This window comes from Charadrius vociferus, unplaced genomic scaffold, assembly GCF_000708025.1.
Source record: "Charadrius vociferus isolate BGI_N301 unplaced genomic scaffold, ASM70802v2 scaffold370, whole genome shotgun sequence".
NCBI lineage: Eukaryota > Metazoa > Chordata > Aves > Charadriiformes > Charadriidae > Charadrius > Charadrius vociferus.
The window spans coordinates 1875188-1897569 of record NW_009646744.1 but is presented as its reverse complement, the minus strand read 5'-3'; positions in this window follow the sequence as shown (position 1 = coordinate 1897569).

The window sequence follows — 22382 nt, the reverse complement described above, 5'->3', positions numbered from 1 at the left end:
AAAGAAACTTAATACACGCAAGGGCATGAGCAAGCCCTAAAGAAGAAAATATAAAATTATAGTGGTGTGCATATGAAGAGGGTGCTGTGCTGATGGTCCCCAACATTTTGTACAGAGAGATCACAGTTTGGTTATCAATTATAATATCCTTCTGGCAGGATATCTTTTTTTCTCCTGAATGAAAATTCTTGCGCAATTATTACCAAGAAAAGAGAAAGGAACCTCTTTGGTTGAATGGGCTGCAGTTCTGCATTATAACCTGTTTCACTCTTTACTTCTTAAATTATTTTATTTTTGGCCTTTCCAGGACATTTGCAAACTGAGTCTAATACCCAACACTGTGTTATCCTGATAGCACAAACACTTTTCTATGATAACATGAGGCAATCTGGAGAAACAAAACAAAAAAAGAAAAACTAGAAAACTAGTGATAAGGGGGAAAATATCTCAGTTTCTCTTCTTCAAAGGGATGGGGAAGGGAACTTTTCCAATGCTTGAGGGAAGTGAACTCAGCATGTGAAGTTTTTAGGTTGTTCCAAGCATGTTAGTGCTACAGAATGAAAAATAGGTGCTCTAACATCTCTGCAGAAAAGGGAAAAACCACAGAGCTGGTCCCAGGTCTGCTCTAAGGAGGCTCCTGGTGGTGCAGAGTCAGCCCCAGCCTGCTCTGGGAAGGGTTTAGTGGTTTGGTAATGATGAAAATTAGAACTATGAATCCTCCTCCAAGGATTCTAACTTCAGAATAGGCTCACAAAAATGTGTGCATACTTTAGGAACTCAAATCTAAACGCAACTGTTAATTTTCCCTCATTTAATCATTAAACTCCTCAAAATTTATGATTTTAAAGTAACAAGGACCTGATTTTGCTGACGAAAAGTAACTACATGCTGAAAAAAAAAAAAACGCCTTTCTGCTTTTTGAGTTGAGAGCAAATTTGAATGAGGATCTGTTAAAAGTCATTATCAGAAAATAAAAGTTTAATAAAAAATGAACAAACCAAACTAATCTGAACCCCTACAGCTGACACACAGTTCTGCTATGGCTATGGGAACACCTTCTCTATTCCAGTAACCCAGAAACCAAAGAGAAGTCAAGAGGCCTCGGCTCCACCCTCTTTCTTCTGGTGCTGAGCAGTGATTGATGAGACATTAGCTGCCTGAAGAAACAGCGATGCCTTTCTCCACTGATAGACCACATCGGTGGGAAGCAGATGGGCCAACATGCAAGCAAGAAGACCTTGAGGTGACAACAGCTTTGGGTACTACAGGGACTGCCCAAGCAACTATTTTAAGATATCAAGCAGTTCCCATTGCCAGGAGCTGATGGCACTGGGAGTTGGAGCTACACTGCTTCACCCTCTTTATCAACTACATAAGGCTTTCTTACACAGCCATGGCTTGATACGGAGCTGTTACCGTGAAAGGACCAGAAAAAACCCTTTCATGGACTCACTGTTTCATACCAAATTGCACTACTGCCACCCCTCACATCCTTGAAATAGTGGAAAGAAGACACAGTGATGTTCGCAGGCTGCTCTCACACCTTCATATCTCTGCTTTCTTGCAAAGCCATTGACACAAACAAACATATGATAAAATTGAAGGGTGAGATGATTAAGGCATGGAGCCATTCAGGCCAGCGTTAGTCCCATAACCCAATCTTTTCAGCCAAGCTCCATACTCAATAAATGGCCAACGCGAATCACCCACTTCAAGAACCTCTCTGTCTCCACTGACTATAGAGGCGCCAGGCCAAACCAGACTCCCCAGGCTAAGCTCAGCCCCTCTGAACACCCAGCAAAGGGAGCAGCTCCGAAAAAGCAAGGGAACAGTGATAACAACAGAAAAAGGAGTACGAAGCCTTGATTCTCTTAAAAGAGAATAGGCACAGCATCACCCAAACACTTTTCTTCATTTTTCTCCCCGCAGACACTTGCCAAGCTTCTCTCTGCTATTTATGTTCACTCCTACGTTTTCCATGTGTTTAGGGTCACCACGGAGTAACTGGCTACAATATGTTTGGCACAGTCTGGAGTCGCCGCGGTCACACCATTAGACTGTCATTTTCTTAGAACTTCAAAACAGCCCTGAAATAAGAAAAAATAGCATTTGGGGAAGTTTTCAACATATGGCTACATGAGCAAATTTTAAACATATGGGCTATCAAATGCATTTAAGATGTGTTAAAGCCCATTCAGTGATCCCCAGTCAGTTATTGCATAAGATTTCCTAAGACGAAGGAGCTAGGTGCCCTTTTCAGCCTCACAGCTAGTCCAGGGGCACTTCGTCTGCTGGAGAAAGATTAGAATTCACCTCATTTAAAGGGCATTCATTAATTTACTGTCTAGGAATTTGAATGGTAAGTAACTCACCTTTGGGATTTCTCCTCTTTGGTTCTAGCACTAAATAATATCCATTTGCTCCTAAAGAAAAATGAAAAGAATTATCAAAATATGTATTTAATTTAACTTCATACAGGACACACAGGAGAGCTGGTTCATCCATCCTCTCTTAAAAATGAAAGCACTAGTAGGTACTGTTGATTTTATTATCCCACTGGGAGACAGAAATAAACCTGAATGCAGAAACTTAAATCACCACTTGCAATTTACTAAAACAAAACAAAAACTGGAAGAAATGCTGCATCCTCTCTTTTTATAGCAATATCCAACGTAAAGATGACAACAATGGCAATTCATAACTATGAATAAGTAACCGATGATAGTAGATCTTTTGTAATGCCAAAAATTTGGTGTATAAAACTGTAACATTTTTTCCTCTGAGAACTGAAGTGCCTCCGATTGTCTTAAGTATTACAGTGAATCATGAAAATTATTAGTTTGAAGGCTGAAACTAGTAAGTGACTTCTAAGAACATCACTCTACCTCTTTCCTATAGCACAACCCCAAACAAAGACGTCCTTCTTAACTTTACGCAGCAGATACTCACCAAGACAGCTGCAAGCAGTTCGGCTAGCAACGTGAATTTTAATGTCATCTGTAGATTATTCATAACTAAGTCAGAGAAGTTGCTTAGCCTTAGCGTTTCAGCAATCAACTTGGAAAAAAAGAGAGATTTTTCCTTTTAGTTTCATCCCATTCCTCCATCTTTGGTTTTGTCTTTGTCCAAGGACTCACTGTCTGCACCTGGTAGCGGGTGAATGCATCTTCTGCTGCGTTAGATATCATCCCTGCCCTTCAGCTCAGCTCAGCTCCAAGTGCTCTCGATGATCACTTCAAAAATGTCAGCTATGGTGTTTATGTCAGCACTAGTAAATCAAGGGAGAGAAAAAAAATCTGAATTTCTCCAGGAGCGCACCTGAGTTTCCCTCCTGGAAACCTGATTCTGCCCTGGGAAAGACGCGCACACTGATTCAGAGCTGCCTATGGAGAGTACAGCCCTCCGGTGGGTGCTCTGGGGAAAACTGGTCTCCCTTTCTGAAAATCAAAAAGAATACTACAGGGGCACTAGGGGCAGTGACCAGGCATGGTGGTTTAAAAGAAACAAACAAACAAAAAAAACCCCAAAGAAACAAACAAAAAGAAACAAAACAAACAAACAGAAAAGAAACAAAACAAAACAGAACAAAACAAAACCAAAAGAAACAAAAAAAGAAAAACAAACAAAAACCCAATTTGTAAAAGGAAACACCACTGTGTTGGGAGGAGTTTAACTCTCCGGTTATAGTGATCCCTTTGCGAGCATCTCTCATTGCAACCATCTCCCATCTATCTGCACCCGCTCCAGAAAATAAAGAATCTTTCAGCAAATAGTGTGCGGTTTCTGCTAGGTTCTCTTCCCCGGGGAGAACAGCTGGGACTCGATATACTTCGGTGAGCATTTGCTTTACAAGGTTCATTAACACTTACAGCGAGTGCATAAAAGTTTGGGTTTCACCTCTGACAGCCTGTTCACGGGCATCGCTGGTTCCCGCCGGGCTGGGAGGGGGAAGCGGCCGCGCTGGCGGCACGGAGCTGAGTCCGGCCGATGGTGCGTGGGCTTTCAAACGACGCTTGTGAAGGACAAAGGAAAATCAGAGACTGTACTAAGAAGTAGAGTAAAAGTGGAAGGCCAGTGGCACAGCACGATAAACATTAAGCCACATTCAAAATAAATAAGGAGGGAGAAACCGTGGAAAGCGGCAGCATCTTTAAACAGATTGCCGTGGTAGAAGTAATGTGTTGGTATAAGGAAACATCAGTCAGAGCTCCGTGGCTGTTCCCTTTGGCAGTTAATGTTTATTATTCAGCCCATTCCCGGGGTCCACAACCTTTGAGTTATCTTTGATTTTAAAGCATCTCTTGGGAATCACCTTCTCTGGGCGCCACGCTGCTGGCACAGTTGGGCATCCCCGCTCGCTCCCTGCCCGCGGGCACCGCTGGAGCTCCTTATTTGCTGTTTGAGGAGCGTCGCCCTCAGAAGCATCTCCAGCAGCAGAATCCCCCTCAGCAGCATCCCCAGCAGCAGCATCCCCAGCAGCAGAATCCCCCTCAGCAGCATCCCCACGGGGCAGCCGGCGCAGAGCGGGTTCCATGAGTGCCAGGAGCCAGTCCCTGCAGCCACGGTCCAGCTAAGAGGTCTTGCTGTGTTTTACCCAAGGGAGCATCTCCACTCGCCCAGCCCGGCTCTCACGCTCGGGGTGGCTGCTGACTAATTTCCATGTCAGCATGCTATGTTTGTGAAAGGAAGAGAGACCTGTTCTTTACCTTGCCCTTTACACAATGAGATGCACTGTGCTCACAGATTGAAATCTGAGCCCCGGATGAATTTAAACTTGTTATTTTGGTCTGCTTATTTAGTCTGTCGTTTTCTTATCCGTTTACCATCTTTTTCCCTACCTGGCGGTGCACGTGAGAGGGAGGTTTGACTGAAGGTCACGTACGCAGGAGCTGTGGAGCTTGTCCGAACCCAGCCCCATGGCACATCCCCCACCAGCAGCTTTCGGGAGACTGCAACATCCCCGTTACAGCGCTGTACAAAACCGTGTGCTGAGGGGACAGCCCCCTCCATCCCTGGCAGTCAGCCACCAGCTTGTATCAACGTGCAACGGGAAGATTAACATATGGAGAAGACATTTTTAAGGGTAGAATAAGAACTATCACCGTTGGTGTTGCAGTTCTTACCCAGCAAAGCGCTCCGCTGAGGAAGGCTGAAGAAGCAAAGCGTAGGACGTGACCCTTAGCGGAGCAGACTCTTTAAAAAGTCAGACTGAATTGAAACCCTTGGAAGCCCTTCATTTTTGACAAGTGGGCCACACTTTCCTAACACTGAAAACAAGAGCTCCGTAGTGGAGGCATGAAATTTAACACTCAAAAGAAGGACTATAATATACAGTAAGTGCAAGCAGCCATTGAATTCCTTGGAAAAGCTGAACCAGAAGGATGGTTTCCTCTGGGAGCGCCTCCTCCAGACCGCCTGATTGATCTGATACTTGTGATTCAAACAGCTACAGTTTCTGGATGTTACTACGACTCACACCAAGTGATCAGAACACGATATGGTTCACAAATATAAAATTCAGTTGGACCAAGGCACTTTTGTTTGGGAAACCAGGCAAACACATAAAATTCTTAGGGCAGGAAAACCACAGAAGTGTTTGGAGATAAGAAAGACTTACCTGGACTCAGGGCTTCCGTGTCACAAAGTAATTGTTGGCCAAATTAGAGATGAGATGTCTTTGGCTAAAACACCTTGAGAAAGCTGTTTCTGCTGCAGGGAGCAGTCGTGGGAAGACACTGCAGCTTGTGCAGCCACCCCGGGTGCAATCCAAACAGGGTTTCCATATCAGTTTCCTCATGAGTTAGATTAATGATCCCACCTTAGTGATGCAGAAAAACAAGGAGGACTGGTCACTACCCAGTCACTCCCAATGCATTTGTTTGTCAGTGCTGGAAACCAGCAAGAAGAACAGGAGGTTATTCTGTTTGGGATTGGCACATCCAAATTTCATCCAGTGCACGTGGTCCACACTTAGTGTTTCTCTGTTCTCACCTGTATTCAGAGCAATGTATCCCTCATCACCCCATTTCTACCACTTTTTGGACGCTTGGCATCTCGAGGCAATGACTTTTTCCACATGGTGACCAAGATGGGGCCAAACTTGGCTGTCCTCCAGCCTTTAACATAATAAAGAGGAGTTTAATAAAAATCAACAACCTCCAGTGAAACATCATTTGCCCACAAATGCCGTGGTGACTCGCACCGCAGCGTACAAGCAGTCAAAAAGAAACACAAACAAAAAGCTTTACGGCAGGACAAACCACGTCCCGTATTCTTTGAATGTGCTTCATATTATAAATCACCCATGAAGGTGATAAATGTGTGCACTTAAAACAAAATACAGGCTCTGCTCAACAGGGCTGTTCAGCATAACAAAGCTGCCGGAGGGCAGCAAAGCTAAAATAAGTGTATTGCTCTTATTGGCGTTTTTCCGCGGTGTAGATGAGTGCGCAGCAGCGGGGTTTCCCAACCCACCGCTCGGCTCCTGCGCTACCCTGCAAGATCTCCCCTCCGCCATGGCCTGAATAAAGGCAGAGAGCAAATGGTCGGTGCGGGGCTGTGGGCAGAGCCGGGGCGGTGGGACGGGGCTGTTGTGCTCGGCACGCAGGGCTCGCCGCCCCAACGCACGCCGCGGGGCGCGCTCCAGGCAGTTAGTGACACTCGTCCTTCTGTCACGCCGACTCCCTTCCCGGCACCTTCATCTCATTACCTGGAAGGTTACGTTTTACAGGAAAGATAATTATCTGACTCTGTCAGCTACTGTTTGATTTCTGTATTCCGTTCCAGCGAGATTTTTCTTATAACAATGTCTTCGCTAATGGACAGTCCTCCGTGCTGCCCATTTATAACACCTTTCCTATTATACCTGCTAGACAAGGTCTGACACTGCACAACAAACATTACTGAATTAAACCTTAGCTGTAAAATAAGCAAGCCTTATTATACCCAATTTTACAGTTGGGTAAACTTACATACTGGGGACACTTAAATGACTTTCCACAGCATCACAGAATGAGTCGGTGGAGGCAGACAGCCTAGAAAAGTCCGGCTCTCAGTCACTCGCTCCAGGCCCCCCTTTGAGAAAGCAAATTTATTAAGCATGTGGTTAATGTTCAGCTTATGAGCAAGGGGGCATTAAGCCATTACAAAGCTCCCTTCCTTCAACATGCCAAAAACCTGCTGCCAGCCAGCAACGACAGGATATTAATCGTGCCTTCCGCCATCCCCATGGTCAGAAGGCAGAGGTGATTTACGCTTTGCAGCAAAAGGATGTGACATTCACGGCTTCTGACACAGAAGTGGAGGACAGCACGCTGGGTCAGGGGACATCTGGGGCATGTTTGACCCCAAAATTTCAAGGAAAGCTATAGTAAAGCAAGCAAAGTGGTAAAAAGTGCTACTGTTGTCAGAAGCAGGACAGAACATTTTGCAAAATTCTGATGTCCCTTAAAGGGATGGCAGCCATCCCAGGATTTGCTTTCCTTTAAAGAGCATCAGTCTCAGCTAGCTAAGTTGGTGCAGGCACCAATAGAGCCAACCACGTGGAGGTGACAGTCATGCCCACGGTGGCCTTGGACACGCCACCGGCCAGAGGGCTGCCAGGGACCAGCTCAGCGGTGGAACCGAGCCTGAATCAGCCCAGCAGGGGAGCAGAGAGACTTACTTGTCCATACTCCCCCCACTGCAAGACTACTCAAATCCCAACTTCTTCATTACCATCCTTTCTGATTACCTGGCTGGCTGTAAACAGATGCGTTTTCCCTTCTAAGTGCCCAATTCATCCTCTTCGTTTCATTCAATAGTGCTGCTGTCTCGCCTTTTCGCATCACGGGTCGCAGAAGTTGCAATTACATTACAAACATTGGATTGCCATTATTGGCAGAACGAAGCGGAAGGAGCTGGTGGTGAAGAGAAGAGGGGTTTATTCCATAATAACCAAGGCAAACAAGTAACTCCAGAGAATTGCACTAAATGCAGGTGCTGCAATGGAGGGATGTGCGGACTCAGGGATGCGATATGTGATTTTCAGGGTTTGGGGGGCAGATCCTGCAGGCTGGTTGGAAAGGCAGTTGAGGAAAATAGTGGGAAAATTTAAACTGAAATTATTACAAACCCAAGAAACTGAGCCACCGGTGAATTTGGAAACTCCTTGAGATGGGAAATTGCTCTTCAGCGTAATCTGGAATTTGCCATCAGACAACACGTGTGGAGCCGTGCTCTCACACCTCATTTTAGCAATAATTAATAACTTGAGAAATTGGGAAAACAAGAACTAATTAAACACTAAGAGAAGGGAGGCCACTGTACAACTGGAGTAGGAATACCAGGCCAGGCTAGAAAGGAGTTGGGACTTAGTTACAAATTCATCCTCCAAGTCATCCCATCCACGCCAGACCCCAAGCCCAACCTCTCATCTGAAAAGCACTCGAAAAGAGGTCGTGGCCCAGGAGCAGCGTTCCTTCCCCTTGGCTCTCGCTTACTTTAGCTGTCCTAATTGAGTTTTTGTGCTGAAAAGACATTTCTTCCAGAGGAACAAGAAAAGGGTAGGACAAATCCTGGCTGCCTTCCAGGAAGCTCTAGTCATTTCAACATCATCCTGAGATTTAGACCCTAAAATGAATTATAAATGGATCAATTTTGCACTGCTTAATGGAGGCTTGTACAAGACAGAGTGGGGATTCCGGGTCTCCTGCCAGCTGGGACAAAAGCCTTAGAGGTACCGTGTGTGTCATAACTCAGGAAAAACTCATCTGGGATTCCTTATCAATAAATTCAAGGTGCCCACAAGCCAGATAGTCTTACTTACGCTGGATTAAGCCCAAAATATGTCCACTAACCCATGTGGAGCGAGGGAGGGAAAGGAGAAACCAGGTTGCAGTGAGAACTTTGGGTGTCTGGAGAGAGGGGCTGTGGTGAACCCCACTTTGATTTTTAACCAAATCCAAACGTAGATGGGCAAAGGAGACTTATGCAAAGACTGGCTTGGTGCTTGAGCTCTCCCTTCCCTTTCTGCAACGCTTGCTGAGTTGGGTGTAACCAACATCCCCAGAGTTTTGTCTCCCAACAGGACCGTTTGGGACAGGTCGAGGGCACTGGCAACACGTTACACAGGGCTGCGTCTTTTGCCTGAATCCTTCAGCACTCCTCATTCCCACAAACTTCTGCCAGATCTGTGAGACCAGTGCTTCAGAAATAATCATGCATAAGTTATTGAGCCAAGGACAGCTGCCCATCATGAGGGACTGGCCCCTTTCCTCCCCGTTTCACCAGCTGCTGAGGCAGGACAAGCACCAATATGCTTTTTGCTCACCAAAACTCTCCCTGCTCAGCCCCGATGACATTGCGCCCCACGTAGGGGTCGTGACATTAAAACTTCCTCAATGCGTATTGCATAGAGACAAAGGAATGAGCTGTACTGCATCACGTGAACTTTACAACCAGAAAAACCAAGCACGTGTCGGTACCGCTGCAATTTCATCCGCTCTTCGGTCTCCACAGCATATGGTCTGATGGTGCTATTCCACTTGTTGGCCCTGGGAGAGCAGTTTGAAACGGAGAGAAATAGCATGGTACATTTGAGTTTATGGGGTATTAAAAGGGCTACAGCGAATGGTAGCCAAGGCACCGAAGTGAATTATTTATAGTGCAATTGCACTTTCTCCTAAACTACCCTTCAGATGGGTCAGGCCTCAGACATTCGCATTAAGGTCTTGTTAAATCCAGAGAAGCCAGGGATGTATCCAACAAGGCAGATATACCCCAGTTTTACATTAAATTGTGTTCAAGTAAAATTCCTTCACATTCTTCACATTCTTCAAATGTCTCCTTCAGACATTCCTATCATGTCTGATAATGACATCACTCAGTTCTCAGGTTAGGGGCAGACAGATTTTACGTAAACCTCCCTTAATCTAATTTTTTCCTCTTTTTGGGGGTGGGATCTCCTAATGTACCACAATCTCTATATTTTCAAAATGTTAGGACAAAGGCAGGCTCCCTTTCTTTCCCCGGCAATACTGAATACAAGAGTTAGCCAAGGGATCTCTTTGAGCTCAGGTACCAGCTAGGTCCATGAAAATCTAATTTGCGCAGAAAAATGGCACCAGTTCTGCACTGCAGAGCGCTGCAGTGATTTGCTGCATCACTTTTATGCTGTTGCGGTGTAGACCTTGTGGTCTGCAGGAAAAAGCGTTAGCCTTGCCAGGCTGGCAATGAAGCTTTTCAGCTAGAGGAGACCTCCCCTAACCGATGCAGAAGCCAGTGACTGCTCTGCACCCCACGGAGCCCTCTTTTTTTTGTGGGTAGGTTTTGTTTTAGCCAGGAACGAAGGAAAAACAAAACCTAGGAAATCAACCAGGACTCTCTATGACAAAGGTACTACACAAAAGGGATCAGAACAAACCCTTTAGCATGGTCAGGCTACACTTCTCTAGGAAACACTATATTAAAGACTTACGTCTTAGTCTATATTTTCTATCCAATTATGGCGGTTAAGGGCTTGTCTCACAGCCCTGCAGGTGGGGGTTTCGGATCCTTTCTTCGGGGTGCAGTTTCGTGGTTAGAAAAGGCTAAACTGCACGGCTGGATTTTGGAGCAGGGCTGGAAATCACCGCTGCCCTCCTGTCCTTGGCCTCCTACACAAAACCCCACCGCAGCTGTCCGAAGGATGCGAGCAGGACACCAGCCACCCCGGCTTGTGCCACGGAGAGGTGGCACCCTGCTATTCCTGGTGATGAGCGGCTGCTGTGCTGTGCGGTCCTCCTCTGCCTTGGCCGTAAGCAAGCTGAGCAGAAATACTGTCTCAGCAGCAAACTAATGGGTACATATTTTTATGAGACTTGATAGCACTTTAATTGATTTTATTGCAATTTATGGCATTTGCATAATGATGTGAGTCAATATGAAGATAGTGGAGCGGGAGGTTATAAAAAGCATTTCAGAGTCTCATTCTCAGGGAGCTGAGTCCGATCCCAGTATTTTAACATTTCAGTTCTCTTATTTTTGGTAACGCAGTTGTTTTGCATAACTTTCTGAAGCAAGTAGCAGCGTCCTGACAATACGCTGACTAGCAATAGCATCTGACAGTGCTACCTAGGAAATACCTGATATCATCAACTGATTGAATTACATCTCTAATTGCAGGACTTTTAAATGCAGAAATCAATTTTACACTGTTAAATCCCTCGATCAAGGCCTTCTCAATCAAACCAACAATCATACTTAGCTGATAGTCGCCGAAGAGGTACCACTTGTTCAGGCCAACTCGTTGCACCACTCCTTTTTTCTTTGCTGTCCCGGTTTAAGTGGTTGTGGCCACCAGAAGCAGTGCCACCATCCTGCTCCAGCCAAGCCGCGTGCCTCCACCACCTCTGCCCTGCAACTTCGGCTGCGCTCTTCCACCGGGGACACAGACCTTTTTACCACCCAAAGCAGAAGACGCAAAGATGATTAACGGGCCAACATTACACCTTAAACACAACTAAAGAAGATCTTTTTATCTGTGAGCAACTCCTCAGATTAAACACTATGGAAGAGCTTCTATGTTGAACAAATGCAATGGGGATCCATTAGAATGGTAGACTTGTATGTAAGTAAATATAAAATTATCATCATTATTAGAGGGTTTTTTTCCAGCACTGATGGCACAGCAGTCATGATCTATAACTGCATTAAAAGCAGCACTCAGTAAACAAAGCTTGGCCAGCATCGTGCAAAACGACTGCTGTAAATGGGAGCGTTGCCCACAGACACCTCATTTGATAGACTTTTCTGCCTTGGCAAAAACCAAACAGCCCCGTGAAGGATCGGTTTCCATCGCGCATTACAATCCACTGGCTTCATTCCATTCCCTATCAACAGGACTAAACCAGGACATTCTTCATGTTCTCCTAATGGACTCCAACAAATGCGAATTGTTGGAATGAAAATTTTAGTTCAAATAACAAAAAAAAAGCTGTAATTAATGCTTGTTAAGAAACTTGTGAAACTAATCAGACTACCTTTCGGCAGAAAACATTACACCTTAACATATCATTATTATTTTTGTTTTAGTTGTCATTATTATTATTTATTTATTAAATTTCATCCTTTCTAGACCCTCCTGCTTCTCTGGATCCTGTCCCACATACAAATATCCAACAGGCCAGATTTTTAGTAAACTCACACAGTACTTCGATGCCACGTTACAGCCTGGGGATTTCTATTTCAATAGCAGCAACTAAAGAAATTAAGAAGTAACAAAACAAGAAAGAAGACATAGGAATTAATCAAGTCTAAATCAAATCCAAGTCATTGTTTGTTTATTCAAATGTATAAATACTGTTTTGGTGCTAACAGCAAACTGGTAGCAGCTAGAATATGGCATTCTTTGAAAGTAAAAGACGCAAAATCAATTCTATTACGGTAACGTCTTTTTTTAGTTCCTCCATAGCCTAAATGACACCCAAGAAAACAATGCGTGTGATCACTAATCCATGCTTTGCTCTAATGGCAAAATATCATGTTACCTCTTTGCCTAGCGCTGCAACGGCATCAGCTGGCAGCGGAAAGCTGTCAAAAGGCACAAAGCAGGTCTCACGATAGCCATGGGTGAGAGGAGGGGGGCAGAGGGAGATCGTACGCCCCCTCTGGGAGCAGGAACGGGGAACAGCACAGCCCGGCAGCGACACTGTGGCTCCAGCAACCCCCACCCCAGGCGAAGCCCACACGGGGACTCAGAGGGACCCAGTGGGGGGGACATGTCTCACCCCACCGTGCAGCCGGTGGCGTGTGGCTCTCAGGGGACAATAGACAATACCTCTGTTCCATCCCGTTCATCCATGTCTGTTCTTGCAGCCTCATACGGTCAAAGGCTGCCCCAAATAAAGTTGCCATCTTAATTAATTACAGAAATTGAGTAAAGCCCAGAACTAATACTAGTCAATACTTGGACATTCTTTCAACTGGCAGTCCAAAACTACTTTTAATTTAATAGTTCTCACAGCAGCTGTGTGATCTCAGTGGGTTTCATTACACTCCTTTCCCGGATGAAAAGCACAGGGGCAATAAAATAAAGTCACAGTCCCCCATAAACATGACTTCAGGTTAGGTCATTGGGCAGAAGAGTCGCTGGGGCAGAAAGCAGAAACCCTGACAGAGAGGGAGGGAAAAATCTGCCCCACAGCTCTGAGATGGGAGCGTTTCTCCTTTCTGTCCCCTCGGAGGGGACGAGAGACTCAAGTCATCCCGTGCTACAATCGGTGTGCATGTACGCTGCAAGATAAAATTACATCTACAGATGGTCGAGACTAAAAAACACAGCTAATTTTAGCTTAGACCGAACCTCGGGTATGTATCTGGGGGAATAAAATTAGATGCACTTTATGTACTTTCTAAATTATCAAGAAGAGCTTACTCCGTAAATAAATATCAGCCAAAACCTAATTTTATGCTCTATACGATGCAGTTCAGTATTTAGTTTTTTTTCATGAAAGATCACAAGTAGCAAAGAAGCATATTTCTTTTTGTACATCTACACAGACACATTTAGAGCTGGGTATTTTTTGTCTATCTTGTAAAATCCCATTATCACACAGTAATGTGTCCCTAGTACCCTTTATAGATTATTTTTCTGCTTTTCCAATTCTGTTAAATAATTAGTGGTAATTGCCCTAAGCAAATGGTTACCAAGCAATCCAATACTGGCAGTAAGCAATTTGCGCTTTTGAGATGCCCTTGTCTTCACATGTTTGTGTCAGTGGAGCCCAGAAAAGGACAGCCAATGTGAACACCTACTGCACCGCTCTCCAGATTCATGGAGGCAATTAGCAGGAGGATTTGCATCAACGCCTACAGGTTTTGGCATAGGTACCACTGGAGAAAACGAGAGCAGGAGGGTCGGGGTGAAGGATGGGGCTGCCCGGCTCTGTCGTGCTCTGTGCCGGGCACTGCCGGGGCCAAGGAAGAGGCAGAGGCGCCATCATCCCATGCCGCCTGCCAGGAGGTGGTGGGTTGTCCTCCATAGCCAAACTTGTACCTGGTGGGGTCGGACGAGCGAACAAGTCTGTGGACAAGAGCTAGCAAGTTGGTGGACAAGAGCTAGCAAGTTGGTAGGCAAGAGGGTAGAAAAGACCGCACTCTTGGGAATCAGGAATACAAGGGACATCTGCAGTAGAACATCTCCAGAAGGGACGAGGAGGAGGAGAGTGGGAAGAGGCTGTATCTGGAGAGAGACGCTTCCCATCCCTCAGCATGAGCAACAGCCAAATTTTCCAAATCAACCAGGCAAGCTTCCAGCCTACACGCTTTTTTCTCAAAATATCAGATTCCCTTTTAATGACTGAAAGAGCTGTGCCGTGGTTCTCCTCCGCATACCTATCTCTCGTTAGCCTGAAATGTTCTGTTTTAACATTTTACAGTACTTGCGCAAGCTAAAAATACAAACAAATTGTTATCCTTTAGCGAGAGTCCAAATGTGCTGTGCGTACCCCAAACACACTGAACCACCAGAACACGGTACGCGCAAAGAAAACCAGTGGTTTATTATGTATGTGGCATTGCCATTCTGCACATGGTGCGTTGGCTCCCGATCACGCAGCCCAAGGCGGACTGTGTTGGCTGCTTTAAAGACTCCAAACGCTCATTGTCAAACATCTGAGATTTTCAAGCCTGCTCCTTGGAATAACAACAGAAAAACAATGATGTTGAAGTCTATCAAGTCTTTATGCCATTGCATACAATGCAAGAAATTCAGGCTTACCTGGAATACCTCTTCTTTGGGATTAATTATTTTTATAATGGATGGTGATCTTCAGGTTCACTCCCGGCAGTCGGCGGGTGCGAGTGGTTGGCACAGCCTGTTACACTCCAGACAAAAGGCAATTTGCAGCTTTTACACAGTGGTATGCAGAATAATGATACTGTTTATGCTATTCAGTAAGTATGAAGAATTTGAAGTCCTTTGCAAACGGTACCTCTTAAAAATCCCTCATATGGGGCACTTTACTTTCCCTTTACAGATAAGTGAGGTAAAAGCTGTGTTCAGCTTCTTCGGACAAGGCTGCCGACCGTGATGGTGTCCCCGCTGTGATGAGAAGTTGTGATGCCAAATTGTGGCTCAGGCTCGCAGGATGACTTTTAAAATAATGCATATCCTTCATTTATCACTATCATCATCTTACTTAGTTCCTCCATACTACCACTTATTGCATGATCACTTTTTCCAGGTGTACAATTCTCCGTTTCATGCATTTTAACAGTTTACTAAAACATACTAGCGCTATTAGTACTTACATAGCCTGGATTTTCAGCACTGCCATGTGCTACTCTAATTTATGTTTTGACCCTTCAGCTCTTCAGAGATGAAAATCAAAACCTTCTAAATCTACTGAATAAATTACTGTCTTTATAATAAAGATATGACTAATATAATTCTAGTCAATTCAGAAGTATGGCTCATGGCACCGCTTCTGGATAAAAATAAATGTTCAAACAATTTCATACTTAAGCAGAGTGATATCTCTGTGATGCATCATCCTGGATCCACATAATTATGAAGTAAAACTAAAGTGTATTTTAAAAGACCTTTTTCTCATTTCTTATATATGTAAAAGTCTGATCACTCACGCATGCACGATCCCTGTAATTGCAGAAGTGGCATTGTAGCATTGCTGTTTTGACAGCATATTCTAAGCAATTTTTCATTCTCAGGGAGATTTTTTCTTTCTTTCTTTCTTTCTTTCTCTCCTTTTTTTTTTTTTTTTTGAAGTAAGACAAACCTAATAACCCATTATGCATTGCTTCTAGCAACATCCAAAACACTCAGTAGCAATTAAAGGGAAGAGCTCTCCCAGCATCGCTGAGGCATTCACGGGAGCGGAGCTGCCTGGGTGGGAACGCCCGGGACTAAGGACAACCAGCCCCGCAGCCTCCAGCGAGCTCGGATACCACCTCAAGGGCAAAGCAACTGCAGCGCTGATCAAGACAAGAAAAAAAAAAAAACAAACCCAAAGCAACAGAAATAAGGGGTTGGCCAGGCACTGCCAGGCTGCCCTTGCATCCCAAAGGCGTCGGACACGCACCTGCCTGCTCCGCTTTTGCCAACTCCCACGCAGTACAGAGCCCCAAAAACTGGGGCGGGGTGGGGGAATGGAGCAGAAGCAACCTCTTCTCCAGCGCTGCTGAAAATCAAGGCACAAATTACTGTTGCTAACGATGCCGGGCTAAGGCTACAGCGCCCAAGAGCCCGCCTCCCTCGAGCATCCTCGCTACCCCAGACCCAGAGTCGAGGGGTTCCGGGATTTGGCCACAGTGCTGCTCTGATAGAGGTTATCCACGTCCCAAAGCCACCCATCTGGATAGGTGTTACCAGCTACGCAGCACACGAGGCACGGAAAGTGGGCATTATTTCATGCTGATAAGTATTTTACAGCTGTATGTCCAATCTCTCTTTTGGATTTCAGCAAAATCTTATCAAAATAAATAAGTCATTTATATGCAGGATCGTATAAACACTCTCCACTCTGTCTTTGTCTTCCTAAGAAACCGGCGGGCTACATTTGCCTTTCAGTTACCTGGATAAACAGATTGCTAATATAACCAATATATGTGATAATATTCCTAAAGCATCGTTTTACAAAAGGGCAAAATTATTTGACCCAAACAATTCCCAATATGCTTTATGTGTTACTGTTGATAGAAATCTCTCCTGCTTCTCACTTTAGCATAAATGAAAGAACGACTACAACAAAAGCCCTTCAAAATAAGTTTTAAAAATAAAAATAAAAATCTGCAAATCTCCAGAAAGTACTTTCTCACTGGCATGAGCAATTTTGACCTCGTCATAGGTCTGAGAAGTTCTAGTTCTCATTTTAGAAACTGCTAAGATCTAGAAACATCTATTTTATCTGAAGTTTGATGTGCCAGATCGGTCCCCAGCTCACGAAGCACTAAGAGGGAGATTTGCAGAAGTATTTAGGTGCCTAAAAATGAAGACAGGCACCTCATGGGATTTGAAAAGAATGGGAACTAGGTTATTTTTGTCAGGCTCTGTAAGAATTCATTTGGGCTTTGTAACAGCCAGCAGCCCAACCGACTTCTCCATCGCGTCCCAGCACAGATAGTCCAACACCCACTCACGGCTGCGCCCCTGCGTGTTCACCACTGTCCATGCATTAGAGCTGGTCCTTCAGCTATGTGGCTTGGGGACAAAGTGGAAGAACATGAGTGTGGCACATGTCCAGTAGACTCCTTGAGCTTTATCATCTCTGTGGGAGATGCCCTGAGATGCCACTGCCACTGCAAAATGGAAATTCTGGAAGCTGTGGCTGCCCCATCCCTGGAGGTGTTCAAGGCCAGGTTGGACGGGGCTTGGAGCAACCTGGGCTGGTGGGAGGTGTCCCAGCCCAGGGCAGGGGATTGGAACTGGATCATCTTTAAGGTCCCTTCCAACCTAAACCATTCTATGATTCTATGTGTGCTGCATACACAGGTCATCATCTTCAGTGGGGACTTTGTTAATGGGTTCTGTGGGCTGACACGTTCATCTCTTGACCAAAGACTGGGACTTATTTCACTTCATCCACAGACAGGCAGATAGCTTTTACCAAGTCAAGATGGGCCAGGCCATTGGTCTTCCTTCCCATCATCCTTGACCTTCTATCTCATCCCGCCGTCGCAGCACAGCCAGCCACTGCACAGCACAGGCTGCCTCTTGTGCATCAGTTAGTACAGAAGGTGACTCCAGTGGGGCACAAGACGTGAAAATCCCACTGCAGCTTCATGCGTGAGTCAACTCTGAGAAAAGGCTGTCCAAGTCTTTGGCAGGAATTCTGTACTTGTGTGGTAACCGTAACGATGCTCGCTACTGACTCATGGCCCCGTTATTGGCTCGGGTCGGAGTTTGGGCAGCAACAACGCAGAAACCCTCCGCTGCCTTTCTACTCCAGCACATCGGTGGGGCACTACCAATCAAAATCGGCTTAAAATACTGAAATGCCTCACTTGCGTTAGGAATACAGACTCAACTTAGGAAAAGGCGAGGCTGTGCAATGCCGCTGCGGGTCAGGGGTAGCACAGGGGCTCTGGTGGGTGCAGCGCTACCCAGTCAGTGGGGCACGTTCCCCCTTAGTTCAGGGCACCCACTTTGCACTCGGGGGCAGCACAGACTTGTCCTGACAAAACTGGCCTTTTTCCCCCTTAATCTAATTTAGATTTCACCCTGAGGATGTCAGTTCCCTCTCTGCTCAGCCCAGACACTGAGAACAGAGTAAGCGGCAGCTCATTTACTCCACACCAGGTTCGTTCCCGGCTCTCCGCACCCAAGAACCGCCGTGCGGTACCTGCTTCGCTCTTCAGAAACGGCCGCATCCCCAACCCAAAACCCTTCTCCCGTTTCTAATTGTTGACAATAGGTCTGTGCCTAAATCCAGGGCCTGTGCCAAGCGGCTCTGAGTTTGCATTACAATCAGCTGGCCGAGAGATCTTTATTTCTGTTTTATCTTCCCCGCGATGTGTGCCACAGTCTAGAGACAGAAGCCGGGCAGCGAGGAGCCCTGCATCCCAATCAGGGGTCTGGCACGCAGCGGCGATGTGCGGAGAATCCTGAGCATGAGAAGTATAGAAATGCTCAGTGTGATTAACCTTCCCTTTCCCTACCCTGCAGTCTCCACCGAGGCAAATTTGTACATGCTTAATTTTCATTAATAAAATCAATATGTATGCGCTTGCACATGTACCGCTGCAAATTAGCTTTTAAAAAAAATAAAAAGAAAAGAAAAGTCTGCGCGTGAGACTCTTCCCCACAAACGGACTCCGGGAAAATACGTTCACTGGCTGGGTTTTCCTGAAGTTATTAAACCACCCGAGATCTCTGGCTGAAATGTTCACATTTGGGTGTTAAACACAGACAGTTCAATTCCGGATTTATGTTCAAATAAATGGCCTCATTTTTTAAGAGCTGAAACCAAGAGATCTCAGAGTCACAGTAAAGGGTAGCATTTAAGTGAGAAAACAGTTTCTCTTAGCATTTATTTTTTGCCATTATTGTAAGCATTCTGCAGGAAGGGGTTTTGTCCTTGGCATAATGATATTTAATAAACCATAATGTCACTAATTTGCCTAGCTTTCCAACGAGGCTGCTCTGAAAAGCTCTGTTCCTTTATTCCTGCATTTTCTTAATGAAATAAACTTTGTTCTCATCCTGTCGGCTTTGCTGGGGTCTTTCATCTGCTGCTCAGCTATTCTTGAGCTTTTCAGCCCATTTCGTAAGCTGCAATATAGACGTTGCCAGATCAAAAAATGCTGCATTATCACCTCCAATTAAGCAATCAGGCTAAGTGAACTCGCCAGGGAATAGGAGTGTCTTTAGATCACTCAGCCTGGTGTCTCTGCTCCCTTCGGCTCCCGATTGTCACCTCTTGCGTTGCCGCAGGCAGTTCTGGGGACGTTACACTGGACAGAACTACTGCCACGGGGTGTCCCAGCCAGCTGCCAGGGCAGGGGCGTTCCGCAGCCCCACAAGACCGACCCCGCTGGAGCAAACCCATGGGATGTCACTGCTGCTTCTCCAAAAAAAAGACCCCCGCAACCAGACTATCCCAGTGCTCCGCCAACGCATAAACACCTGAAGCTGGAGAGTTTTGTATGCGCGGCACTGAGCTCGGGCTGAAATATTAAGCCGCGCAAGCGCAGCACGACAGGTCGCACAGCGATGGGGAAATGTGAAGCCTTTAGAAAACCATTGCTGGTCTCCAAAGGTCTCCAGCCACCGGGCAGGGCAACTGCCGACCCCTCTGGCAGTGGGACAGGGCTTCTGGGCAGGGTGAGAGCTGGCAACAAGTAGCCAGAAAATGCAATATTCCAGTCAGTGGCTATCTGGGGGATTAAAAAAAAAAAAAGAAGAAAAAAAAAAAAGTGTTTCTATCTCATTTAAAAGTGTTTCCACCTCATTTTTAACATGGTCTTCAAAAGAGATCTCCTCTCTGGGGCTTCACCCCACGTAGACACTCAAGAGGGGCACACACCGCATCCTGACTTCTACCATGGGAAGGAAAAGGGCAGCCAAAGTGTAGCATCAACGACAACTGTAACACGCCGTGATCGAGTGTCTAAACCATATTCTGACCTTAAATAATTCATGGGGCTCGGAGCTGGATAACCCCAGGCGAGGTGCCGTGGGACCGGTGCCCAGCTCCGGGGAAGACACTTGCCCGTTGCAGAAAGGAAGAAATACCTTTTATAGTGAGCGGACGGTCGGGAGCCTTCTCCCTGCAGCAAGACCTAGTGTCTGTCTTGGCTAATACCAGAATTTCTTTATGTTAAGGGTTCACAGGGCTGCACTGGGGATGCTCCCACCCAGACAGCACCCAAACTGCGCTTTGCCCCCCTCCTCTCCCCAGGGACAGCCGCAGCCGTGTCCGACCCCGCGCTCACAACAGGCAGATTCCTCTCTTTAATATTAGTCGGGGGTTAAATGTTCCAGGGCTTTTCTTTGTAAAATTTATAAAATGCCGGCTGAAGTGCCATTCATGTCGAAAAGCTGCCTCTCTCCATCAAGGCTTCTTGGACTAAACACAACAATATAACAAACATCGGCCATTAATAATTGAGAAAAAAACTCCTTCCCTGCATGTTATTTTTCATCAGAATGATGTGTTATTAGTTTATAGATATATATTTTTTAGCTGAAGGCTTTTTTGGCAGCAATTTGGCCTTCACAATAATGGACTTTACTGTATGTAAAGCCTTGGAAAAATAATGTTTTCAAGAGACGCTCAATAGTGAATGAATCCGGTTTGGAGAGGGAATTTGCTTTGCAGTGAAATAGAAAAATAGTGCCATCTTTTGGACTAAGTGGCTCTGCCGGCATCCTGGCTGGGCATAGACACCTGAAACCACTTCCCACCTCAACAGCTGGATTTAGGTCTAGCTCTTGTGGTCTCAAAAAGTCTGATTTTTCCTAAAAAAAACAATAATTTCTGGTTTCAGTACAGACACAAAGGAAAGAACATTTACGCTGGAGATCAGGGCTCTGCTCTTCATTCTCCCGGCCATGCCTGGCTGCGTCCATACTTACACCCTATACACATACGTGTTCGTGCGCTTGAGAAGCACCACAACGGGATAGCAAACTTTTTCTCTGGGATCTCACTCAACTGATATTCCAGCTGTAAAGCAGAAGGGCAAATACCCTGAGTTCCTGAGCAGCATGGAAAGACTGACAGTTGTTTTACAGCGTTTTCAGCAAAAAAAACCCCTTATATTAAATACAGTCTTAAGCATTTTCATCCCTCTCTCTCTATATATATATCTCTCGTATATATCCGTCAATCCAGCCAGCTGCTCTGTCATCTTTTTGATGACAGCAGCAACTGAGTATTTAGGCAGTAAAAGAGCATTTTGCCATTCTGCCCCCACATCGGTCCCTGCGGAGGCACTCCCCCCCCTCACTCCCTCCGCACCAAGAAACCAGCTTAAAATTGTTGATTTTCAGGCCCGGTTTGACAAATTGCCAGGATTAATTCCAGTGCAGGGCTTTGAAAATCAGGGGACGGAATTTGAGCCTCAGTTCTACGTTCAATTGCCGACTCATTAAGGGTAGTAGTAGCTCAATAATCAACTACATAAAAAGGTTATATTCCCAAAGCGCAACACACGATGTCGAAATACTTTGCACTCATCTCCTAAGGATTAGTGGAGCTTTTAATCAGTATTTTTGCCTAGACATCACCTTTTCCTTTCACGTCTCACAAACGAGAACCGTCAAACACTTTCCTTTTTATTCTATAAAACTGACTTATTGGAACAATTTGGTAAATGTTTATCGTACCGAGAAAAGGACATATTTTGGAGCTTTTTCTCCAGACCAATGAACGTTACTCCACAGCACTGCATATCACAATGTTATCTTTGTTTCCTAGGGTCATACAGAAAACAATATTCTACTTTTGTTCCAAAGATCGGGAGTTATTTGACACCAAAAAAATCATAGGTGAGCCGGCACCCAGACATGTCCTGCAATTAAGATCTTGAGTTACTGACTTTACATTGACATCAGGAAGTCTATTAAATGCTGCTGTGGGCAATATGTATTTGACATTGTACAGGTGCACAACACACTGGCAAAGCATCCAAATGAATGACAAAACCCTACAGAGCTGCAAAAACACCCTCCAGCTACAAGAACGGGACAAAGCTACATCTTGATTAGTCAGCAAAGGCTGCTAACGGCGGTGATGGAGAGTCATCACCAAGGAAAAGCTCCACTCAAAGGCAGATGACATCTATTAAAAAGCCGCAAGAACCCAAACAAATAAATATGTATTGAATTATATAGATATATAGAGAGATATAGCTTACAGACAAAACAATTGAAGGACAAAAGTCAACATGTATTTAGTAGAGTC